Source organism: Callorhinus ursinus, unplaced genomic scaffold (assembly GCF_003265705.2).
Source record: "Callorhinus ursinus isolate GAN/ISIS: 27379988/994484 unplaced genomic scaffold, GSC_fseal_2.0 scaffold9, whole genome shotgun sequence".
NCBI classification, from domain to species: Eukaryota; Metazoa; Chordata; class Mammalia; order Carnivora; family Otariidae; genus Callorhinus; species Callorhinus ursinus.
Genome location: NW_027397071.1, coordinates 714,426 through 725,912, shown reverse-complemented (window position 1 = coordinate 725,912; position 11,487 = coordinate 714,426).

The window sequence follows — 11,487 nt, the reverse complement described above, 5'->3', positions numbered from 1 at the left end:
TCTGGAGGACGCTGTGGTTGATGTGAATACATACCTTCCTCCTTCCCCCTCCATTTCTAGGGGGATGGAACGGAGGTGGGCAGAAGTGTCTGGAGGGGGGGAATTAAGCTGGACTAAGCACCTGTTATGTTTCAGGCAAATACCACTTCATTTAACCCTCTTCAGAAACCTCGAGGTTGGGATCGTTACTGACTTTTATTGACAAGGAAACTTGATCATCAGATGCCACTCACTAACTGCTAAGTGACCAGGACATTTAGCCCAGAAAGACTGATTTGAAAGCCTCTATCTGTCCACTGAATCTTGCAGCCCTGAACTGCCTAAATTTACAGCTCGGTGGGGGTGGGGTGGAGGGGTTTGTCAGCGGTGCAGCAGAGCGCAGGCAGGAGTGTGCCCTGCTGCTCCTTGGGGGAGGCTGGCTCCTTTGGGCCACCTCCTTCTTGCCCAGCCCCGTGCAGGAGGCTCCCTAGGACCCAGGAGAAGCCCTGAGGGGCAGCTGGGAGGGCCTGCAAGCCCTTGCCCCGATGGCCTGGGCAGGGGAAGGAGAAGCAGAGACTTAACCAGCCTCTACCGCCAATGTCAGTGTCCTTGAAGACCCCTAGGACCCACCGGGGCCACCCTGGCAATTCATAGCCAGTATCTAACCTTTCAAATCACATCATGAAACCACACCAGGGGTTCCCAGGAAAGTAAAGGGGACAGGTGTGAACGCCCCTAAAACTTTGTCTCCTGCGCAGCGCAAGAGATAGAGGGGTCTACTACCCCCTCCCCCGCTCCCCCCAGAATCAGCTCCTCCCTACTCTTTTCTCCTCCTCCCTTCTCTCCCTTACACTGTCTGCTGTGAGGAAGCTCTATCCCTCTCCCTCCTTAGCTTCTGTCCTTTCCCTCCATCTTCCCCTTCATCACTGGCCTTCTCTGTCGCCCTCAGGAGAGGAGGCCAACCAAGGCAGGTGTGGGGACTTGAATGATGACACAGTCAGCAACTGAACACAGGACCAACAGTCAAAGGAAACAAACACTTTCAGGGCCAGCAGAGGCCGCGTGGCCTGAAGCAGGTGAGGACGTGGCTGCCGGGCTCAGAGAGTGGGAGGTGAGAGCTGCCTGTCTCCTTACTGGGCTGTTGCCCATCTTTATGAACCAGAGCCACAGAAGAGTCACACACAACATCCGGATGGCTTCTTTCTTACCCGGGGAATGTACCGATTATGAATTCCGTTGAATTTGATTACCCCAAAGGAGATAATTTATGCTTTCATTCTAAGGAGAAAGGGGAAGAGTATTCTGGTGGGGATGAAGGTTTCTATCACCTTCAAAACCCCAAGGGCCGGAGGATCAGCAGGGGGCATCAGAGCAGAGTGGCCCATATGATGGGGGTAGGTGAGAATGAAACACTCCCTCCGGCCTCCCTGCAGGGCACAGAGCACAAGAGGTAGCCCCTGTCCAGCTCCTGGGTGGTGCACCCACTTTCACACGTGTGTGCCAGGAGCCAGCGAAGGGAAGAAGGGTGGCAGAATCTGGGACGAGGGCCCCTCAGCTGAGTTTTTAGCCTAATGAGATTCCCTATCTCTGAACCCACCAGGGCAGGGAAGGAGCACTGTGGCCAGAGGGCAAGGGAGGGCAGTGTGAGCAGAGACAGAGGAGAGGGCATGTGACCAGCTGGTGGTCTAGCTGAATAAGCATAAAGGCCTTGGAATGTTTGGGCCCAAGACGTTGGCCCTTCTTACTTATAGTGGGCACAGAACTGAGGGCTTCCGGCCTTTAGAGCTAATGCACGGAAGCCCCCTTCCCTCCTCCCTCCCTCTCCCTCCCTCCCTCCCCCCATCTCCTCCCCCTTCCTTCCTCCTCACCTCTGTCTCAGTCTCCATCCCCTTCTCCCTGCTTTTCTTTCCTGGCCCCCCTCCCCCACCTGGATGCAGCACAGAGTAAGGTGAATGAATGAATGAAAGGGCCGGGAAGTGCTCAGCCACCCAGTTAAGCCCTAAGGGTAGGTGAGTCCAGGGACCGGAGCTCACCTGATGGGGGTTGGGGGAGGAGCCCCACAGAGCAGTGGGGCCTCAGCTAGGCCTTTAAGGGTGGGTGGGGCTTGGGTAGAAGAGTGAGGTGTTCCAGACAGATGAGGAGCCTGAGCAGTGGTGCCAAGGAGAGGGTGAAGGGGAGTGAGGAGGCCGGCCTGCCAGGTGGGAAGGGTTTACCCCAGGGGAGCTTAGATCGGTTAGGGTGTCATACAGCATAATGAGGCTGGCCTCAGGGCAGAGGGGGGTGGGGCAGGTGGGTGAGTGGCTGGGGGAAGGGCCCACAGGAAGGTGGGGGGGGGGGCCGGAGGGGGGGGGGGGGGGTGAGGTGGACTGGAAGACCAGCCAGACCAGCTGTTGTAGAAACCCAGAGACCCTGTCTTTCACCCCACGTATAAAATCCTCAATTACTTTATTAACATACAAAGAACAATAACAAAAACTGACCTCTCATTAGTAAGTCAAAATACCCAAGAAAGAGCTGAAGTCTGGGACGAGGGCAGGGCAGCTCTGGGATTAGGATGGGCTTCCTCGTGCCTGGCATCCCTACAGCTCCAGGCAGCCTGGCTCACCCTGAAATGCATGAAGCTATTGGGGGAGGCCATGGAAGAGATGTGACTGTTGATTGACCCTCAAGCTGGACCAGGGCTCTAGGAGGCTCCTCACCCCCTCCCCTGTCCTTGGAATGCGGGCCCTGCTTGCCTTTCCCATTCCCAGAGGCTGCTCCAAGGACACAGCCTTGAGATAAGGATGTGGTGTTGAGAACCCCTGTCCAGTATCCATGACCGAACCCAGAGAAGGCCTCCATATAAACTTTTAAGATCTGGCAGGTGGGTGCAAGGATCCATTCGTCTTGGGGCCACCCAAGACAAGCCTCATAAGTAAGGTCCCTTTGCTTCTTACAACTGCCACCTACCAACCTGGAGTGGCCTCTTAGGTCTCTCCCCGTCCTCTGATTATAGGAATCGGCTGCAGATTACACCCTTACACCCGGGAAGCGCCCATGAGGATGGCGAGCCAAGTCTGTATCACAGTTCGTGTGAATATTCATGCTTTTTCCCTGAAGATATTTCAGTGTGTGCAATTACAAAGTGCTGGCCCAGGGCCTCCTGGGGGTGTTATGTAATATATGATATTACCTTATTACCTTATTAAAATCTAAAAGAAATCTGAATTTCAAAGCACATCTAGCCCCTAGAGTTTTGGACTAAAGATCATGGACTGCCGGTGGCCAAATTATGTGCCGGGTATTTCTTTACACATTTTAGCTAATAATCCTCAAACATCACTCAAAAGCAGGTACTCTTAATATCCTGACATCTGAGGAAATGGCAGCACAGAGAGGTAAATAATTTGCTCGAGGTCATCCAGCGAGTTTGTGGTTCAGGCATAGTAATCAAAGGACTTCCAGGGGTCTACATGAAAATATGAAACTCACATGCCTGTCTGAGCCAGTCCCCGGGATTGTGAGTCAGGCTAGAGCTGAGAGGCCTTGGGGAATGGTGGGGACTGTGGTGTGCAGGAGACCACACACTCTCTGCTCCTGGGAGGAGAGGCTGCAGCGCTCCTGCTGATTCAGGCCTGGGATGCACCCCAAGTTCCCAGATCTTTGGACTCGCCAAGGAAAGCAAAACCTTCCCAATCTTTATATGAAATTTCTTGATTTCTAAATATTGGCACCTAATTCTAAATTTTGAAAACAGTGTGAGGATCAGCTCTGAGAATGTGTGGGCTGGTGCTGCAATTGTAATATTTTATCTCTTCAAGAGTGGGCAGCCCGCGGTGATCCTTCTTGGCGGTAGGTCCTGAGTCTACGTTACAGCATAATTTGTACTTTTCCGTATGTTTGATATTGGTTATCATTTTTTGAATAAATTAATTTTGATTAAAAAAAAAGAGTGAAAACCAATGAAACACATCTGTGGGCCAGACCCACAGCTAAGGCTTCCAGTGCTCCATCTCTGTTCCCAGGCTTGTGGGGGCAGTAAAATGTCATACAGGGCAGGTACATACACAGTAAAATGTACAAAGGCCGTTAGAAAGAGGATCCCAGGGGTGCCTGGGTGGTTCAGTCAGTTGGCGGCTGCCTTCAGCTCAGGTCATGATCCCAGGGTCCCTGGATCAGTGGGGAGCCTGCTTCTCCTTCTCCCTCTGCTGCTCCCCCTGCTTGTGCTCTCTCTCTGACAAATAAAATAAAATCTTCAAAAAGAAAGAAAGAAAGAAAGAAAGAAAGAAAGAAAGAAAGAAAGAAAGAAAGAAAGAAAGAAAGAAGAAAGAAAGAAAGAAATAAGAAAGAAAGAAAGGAAGGAAGGAAGGAAGGAAGGAAGGAAGGAAGGAAGGAAGGAAGGAAGGAAGGAAGGAAGAGAGAAAGGAAGAAAGAAAGAAAGAAAATATCCCATCGGGGTAAGGGACTCAATAAAGCACTTGCATTTGGGCTGAATACTGAAAGATGAGTTGAATTTCAACAGGCAGAAATGGGGGGGAATGTGTCCCAGGCAGGGGCAAGGAAGTCTGCCAAGTCACAGAGGTGGGAAAAGGGAGTCCCTTTCAGGTGGTATGGACAGACCAGAGAGCATAGGTGTAGGGGAGAACGGAAGACACACCTGGAAAGACATGATGGGAAAAGACCAGGGTCACCTTGGGTCACCGCTAGGAGATACTCTGCCTCCTTCCTTCTTTCCTCTCAGAGCAGGATTCCATTCCCCTTCTTAAAGACTGTTTGACATTTAGCTACTTTACAGGTAATATGCCTCAGCTTCTGTGGAAAATTATACTCGTTAAGGGCAAAGAGCATGTCTCCATGTCCCCACTAGCAATGAATATTGACAGGCCAAAGAACTTGGAGATTATTCAGTACGCACTCGGCAACCTGTTCAGCTGTCCCTGGAAGATTACTTTGGCACCCGTGGGTAGGATGGATTGGAAGAGATTAAGAGGATACTTCAAGAATCTCGGTCCATGTATACAATGGAATATTACTCAGCCATCAGAAAGGATGAATACCCAACTTTTACATCAATATGGATGGGACTGGAGGAGGTTATGCTAAGTGAAATAAGTCAAGCAGAGAAAGCCAATTATCATATGGTTTCACTTATTTGTGGAACATAAGGAATGGCATGGAGGACATTAGGAGAAGGAAGGGAAAAATGAAGGGGGGGGGAATCGGAGGGGGAGATGAACCATGAGAGAATGGACTCTGAGAAACAAACAGGGTTCTAGAGGGGAGGGGGGTGGGGGATGGGTTAGCCTGGTGATGGGTATTAAGGAGGGCACGTACTGCATGGAGCACTGGGTGTTATACGAAAATAATGAAGCGTGGATCACCACATCAAAAACTAATGATGTATTATATGGTGATTAACATAACATAATAAAATTTTAAAAAAAATCTCGGCAAGAAATAAAGCCCTGATTTATGTTAACAAATTGGGACACAGAGGGCAACTGGGGCCAACCTGAGATGGAACAGACGCTACTTCAGGAAATGCCTGAGCAGGGTCACAGCACCCCCTATGCACCCACTTTCCCAAGCCAGAAACCTGGGAGGTCCTTCGCCCCCTCTCCCTCCAGCCTATCAGTCAGTCCTACCCATTTCCCCTCCAAAGTGCCTGCTGAGTGTGTCCCCACCCTCCTTAGGAACATGGCCTGGTTTAGGCCCTCATTATCTCTTGCCCGGCCTCCCTGCCTCAGAGAGTCACCATGAAATCCACTTGCATCCTTGTTGCCAGAGTTGTCTACCCAACACCAAATCTGACCACGTCGCCCCCTACCTGAAAACCAACCAGGACCCTTAGGATAGCCCTGAGTGTCTTAGGATAACGGATAAGGCCCTCCGAGATCTAGGCCCTGCCCACCTCTCTGGACTACTATGTTGTCACCAGTTCCTGCCCTATCTCCAGATTTCCCAACTTTACGCTCCAGCGATAGGCCAGGGTTTGGCACTTCTTGCAAACATTATGCTGTTACATGCTCCCACGCTAAAGCCCAGTGTCCCTCCTGCTCAGACCTTGCCCAGCTCCTGCCGACACATCCTTCTCAAGTGCTTATTCACCATCCAAAGCTTCCATCTCACCATCCGTGGGCCGTGTGCGTATCTAACTGCCTGGTGATTATTTATATAGTCTGCCCTCGACCGCCACGCTGTCTTGTCCTTGAGGGCAGCCACTTGCCATTTCACCTCTGTGTCCCTAGTACCTGGGCCAGTGCCTGACACAAAGCAGGCACACAGACGGACAGCAGACTGACAGGGAGACACATGGGTGGTTGGATGGACAGACAGATGGATGGATAGATATGCAGACAAAACACAAACAAACGGAATTGCTGAGATGGGGAGGGAAGGGAGTCAGGGAGGCAGAAGGAATGACAAAACAAGAAGGAATTTAAAGATAACATCAAGAAATTAATGAACCTGAAGAAGCAGGGGGTGTGGGGACGCAGGAGCAATCCATCTGCACTGTATGAAGGGTGAGCAATTGAAAGAAATGTGAGAGGGAAAGACATTTATGAAGGCAGAATGTAACTGGCAAGATTTTTAAGGGGACTGGAAATTAGATGTGCAATCTGAAACAAGGTAATGCCCAGAGAGTTTTTATACTACAAAAATAAGGACACTCTCGTTTTAAAAACTGAATTCAGAAGAAAATCTCAGCAGAAAAAAAAAAAAGTAAATCTCTCATTCCTTAAGTGATTAAAGTGGTTACTTAGAGTGCTTCTTAAAGCATCAAGGGACTCTGAAGGAGTTTGCAGGGAGTCCTCCTTTATCATGGGATCCCACACAAGGGGAATGGGGGGGGAATGGGAGTTGGTGTTTCCAGGCATGAAAGAGACTCATTATGATGGAGTGGAGGGGGGGGGACTAACAAAAAGTGGATTGGCCACTCTGTCCCCAAGGGCAGGGGACCCTGGGGTCAGTTGCAAACTCTAGAACAGTCACCAGTCTGTTCTAGAAACCTGAAGCTCCCCACTAATAAAGAGTGCAGTCTTTCCTCAAGAAACAGAAGAACCTGCACGAGTGAAGTCAGCCCTTCTCCCAAAATAGGTGCTGGCAACAGTGGGTGGGCATGTCGCCTGCTGGCCCAGTCATCATCTTAGCATGGACCCTGCCCTTATTGAAGTAGGAATATCCGTTTCATGCGCCAGGATCGAAAGTCCCCCTCGCACCAGCTGGAATCTGTAAAGTTGCCGGCTCAGTTACGAGCAGGGTGGTTTCGTGGACATGAGGCTGGTGCAGTCACGGGGACCCTGTGTCTGGCATACCGCTCCGCCATGGGGCCTCATATTTGATTTTGCACCAAGCCTTGGGAACTAAGTAGCTAGTCATGATTATGAGCATTTCTTTCACCAGTAGGCAAAACAACTCCCTCCTAATCACAGGTAAACAAGGGAGGCTCCCTGCCCCATCCCCAGGACAGATCAAAGTGTTTGTGGAATTCAAATTTTAGAGCTAATATAAGCCTTAGAGATTCCAGCTTTTAGCTATGGGCTCCTTCCCTTCCTCATTTCACAAATGAGGAAACTGAGGCCTGAGAAGTAAAGTGACTTTCCCAAGGTCACCCATAAGTCAGTAGCAGAGCTGGGCTAGGGTGCAGGCCTCTCAAGAACACACTAGAATCCCCATGGTAACAAAAAGAGGAAAGTTTATAGCAGGGGTGTCTGGGGCCAGGCAACATAGAGTTTGAGCAGTGCAGCATATCCAGGGTGGGGGGGTTTTTATAGCTTCTGACACCTCTCAAACCCGCACCTGAACACACTCCAGTCACACCCACCACACTCGCACCATGGCCACTCCTGCCGGAAACACAGGCCTGTTTCCTGGCACCCTTCCCTCAGCCAACTTGTCCCTCAGCCAACACCTCCCCTAGAGAGTCTCCAGTCTTCCAGGGAGGGCTGAAGCCTGTCTCTCCACTAGGCACTTGTCACAGTCCAGGTGGTTGCTTATTAACTTGTCTGTCTCCCTAACTAGACTGTGGACTCTAGAAGACACCGTGAGGACCCCGTGCTGACGACCTGCACACAGCTGTATTCCCACCTGTGTCTGACCCAGAGCGAGCGCTCAGTCAATGCATAAGGAATGAAGGAAGGAAGATGAGGTTCCTAAAGAAAGAGATTCTGGAAGCATCTGGGTGGCTCAGTTGGTTCAGCGACCGGTTCTTGATTTTGGCTCAGGTCATGAGCTCAGGGTCCTGGGATCGAGCCCTGCATCCGGCTCCATGCTCAGTGTGGAGTCTGCTTGGGATTCTGTCTCCCTCTCCTTCTGCCCCTTCTGCTGCTCTCCGTCTCTCTAAAATAAATAATCTTTAAAAAGGAAAAAAGGAAAGGAAAGAAAAGACATGAAAAGAAAAGAAAAGAACAGAACAGAAAAGAAAAAAGACAAGACAAGACAAGTCTCTGGACCAGAATAAACAGGGTTGTAGGGAGTGGAGTGAAGGGTGTCCCAAGTATGAGTTCCCCTAAACAAGACAAGTCTAGACTCTACACCCACCTGGACTGGTGACCTTGTAATTGCTGCCCTGAGTTTGGCCTGAGGGCACAGGGCTCAGAACAGGTAGGAGAGGCATGGCCTCCTGGAGGCCCAAAAGGCACAGAGCCAGGAGTCTGCCCTCCCAATATATTTGCTAAAGAAAAAGAAATAGGGATAAGAGAGAATATTTGGAAAGAGGGCAGAGGGCAGGCTTAACCAGCACACCAGATCCTTCTGTGGAGCCCATGCAGCCCAGCCCAGCTCATGGGTTGCCAGTCTTGCAGGAACAGAGACAGGCAGGTGCTCCCCAGGACAGGAACAAAAGTAGCCAGGGCAAGGGAGGACTGCGGAAGGGGGCAGACGGGGGCCAAAGAGAAGAGACTATTCTCTCTCTTTGGAAGCTTCCATTTCTGCAAACGAGAGTGAACATCTTGTTTGCTTTCTTTCCCATTGTTTCTCATTCACCTGTTCTCTTTCGATTTGGGTCTTTTTTTCTAAGTTACTCAACGCTCTTTACTCTCCTGGGTCTGTTTCCTTACTGCAAAATGACGGCTGGGGCCCATTTCTACGGTCCATCCCAGTGATACCGGAATGGTAAGTGGTCGCACTTGGCGTCTGGCTCCTCATCTGTACAGGGCACCGTACCCCTCCCGATCGTGGACGACCGAGGCCAGACAGAGCAGGAGTCCACCGGAGAGCTCCCTCCCTCCTCTGTAGTCAGGTAACAGCTGAGCCCCAGAGCCTAATGCAGACTTAGACAAGCTTTCGTGGCATTGTGTGGAGCTGTGGATGTTTCCCAAGTTTTAAGCTCTCTGACCACCACTAGACACTAGAGTGGGGAGAGTCCACAGAGATGGTGTTGCTGGAAGAGGAAAACAGGCCCAGAGAAATCAGAGCCTTGCTCGAGAGCACAGCCAGCAAAGGCCGGAACTCTGTCCCGCACTCCTCCCTCAAGGGATGGCAGGACCGGTTCCTCTGTTCTTCCTCTGTCCCCAGGAAAGGAAGGCCACGGTCTCCCATACCCTCATCCTTCCCCCCACCACCAGCACTTCCTCAGGAGCTGGAAATCTGAGAGGATGCAGTTCTGCATACAAGCAACTGCTTTTCTCCTCCTTCTAGGCCCCCAGGAGCTAGGATACGAGACAACCGCGCTGAGACTGTTTTGTTTGCTAACATTTGCACAGCCCCTAGACCTTCTGGAAGCTTCACGTTTGTGATTTTGTCTGCTCTTCTCCCCACACCTCACACCTGCATCTTTCCTCTGGACAGACAAGGACAAGATCAAGTCCCCCTGTGGTGCCCAGCCTAGGCTGTGGCAACGTTAGGCAGTGGTTCCCTCAGTCTGGCAGCCTTCTGGCTGTGAAGTCACGTCCATGATTCCTACTGTGTCCATTAACATTAACCCAGAGAGCAGTAGATCCACTTCAGTGGAAGCCCCGGGGGTGGTCCTTGTGTATCAAAGTCCCGGCTTTACTCAGGCATCTTCGAACGCTAGACCTGACAGAAGGGTCTAGCCAGGTCCCTTAGCAGCCCCTTGCTTCATTAACCCCTCCAAGGTCACACTGCCTCTTTCCCCACCCGCCAAAGCCAGATAAAATGGACACTGCCCAATTTGCCGCAGCAGTGACCCCGGCATATGTCCTCAGCAGAGAGTCTGCTTCAGCCTGAGCCTTTGCTGGAGGCCCCATCTTGCCCCGGCATTAACACCTGATGCCTTGGTATTCGGGAGTTCTTCCTTCCGCCACCAGGGGCCAAATCCCAAAAGTCACACTTCCGGTTTGCAAAATAATTCACCACCGGGAAGCTGGATTTGATGTTAGGCAGGGAACAAAACCAGCCTTCCCCTTCCCTGTTCTGGAGCATTAGAACATGTGAGAGTCTCTCTGTGTCTCATACCTATACCCCCAGCATCAAGCACACCAGCACAGGGGCACTTGGTGTGCTTATGGAATGAGCCTCTCCGGGTCTCTGCTCTTAACTAGCCACAGCCTCGGGGGACCGGGGAGGCCGCCCATATGCAGGAAATGTGTCCAGGACATTCTGGGAACACCTCTGCAGAAGAACCACTCCAGCCCTCGTGGGTCAGGGAAGACATCTCAGGGGAGCCTCTTCTGTGATTAAATGACATCAAACCACTTCCAGGTAGTCCCTAGTTTCCAGCAACTGGTGAGGCCTGGGACCATTCGGTCCTTTCACTTAGCACGAAACCCCTCCAAATAGAGATGTGCGGAGGCCAGCTTGGTACATCAAACTTGCCACCCAACTCTTTGGTTTCTGGAGCTAAGCATCTATGGCGATGAGGCAGGTCACCAGGGGGACGCAGACAAGTCTGGGAACAGTCGCCTGGATCCCCCTGGGGCAGTTGGAAACTGAAAACAATGGGAATGGGCTTTGGGTGAGCAGAGGTGACCTTGAAACATAGGCGGGCAGCAGGGAACTGTAACCTGCAGACACTTGAGGCTCTGGCCAGGAAAGAGAGGAGCCCAACGCTAGTGTGTTCAAGCTGGAGACCTGTTGGGTGAGCTCCTCCCCTTTCCCTCCAGAAGCAAAATTCAGAAAACAACTCTATTGCCAAGGGCAGCTCAGAAAAGGAGTAATGCATGGAATTTTGCTTTGTTAAGTGAGCTGAGAGGGAATGAAGATCAGAAAGAAGGGAAGGCAGGCAGTCTGTGATTGGCAAAGACCAAGAAAGGCCAGCAGCAGCCTTTGACACCACCCCCCCCACCCCCCCGCATTATCTGATGAACAGCAAAAACAGGCCCTTCTCTTGGCCCTTACTTATGATCTACGTGGGGAAGGTGTACGTGAAAAGGAGGCCTAGCCGGAGTGGACAGACAGCAAAGCCTGCTGATCTGACAATGCCCTTTGTCTCTATACCCCTAAGCAGAGGAGAGGATGTGAGGCTTATTCCTTTTACTTACTGCAATCCCCAAGAAAGAAAGAAGGTACCTGATTGGTCCTATAGACTTCTCAATCCCAGTTGCACATAAAAGTTGCCTAAGAGGCCTG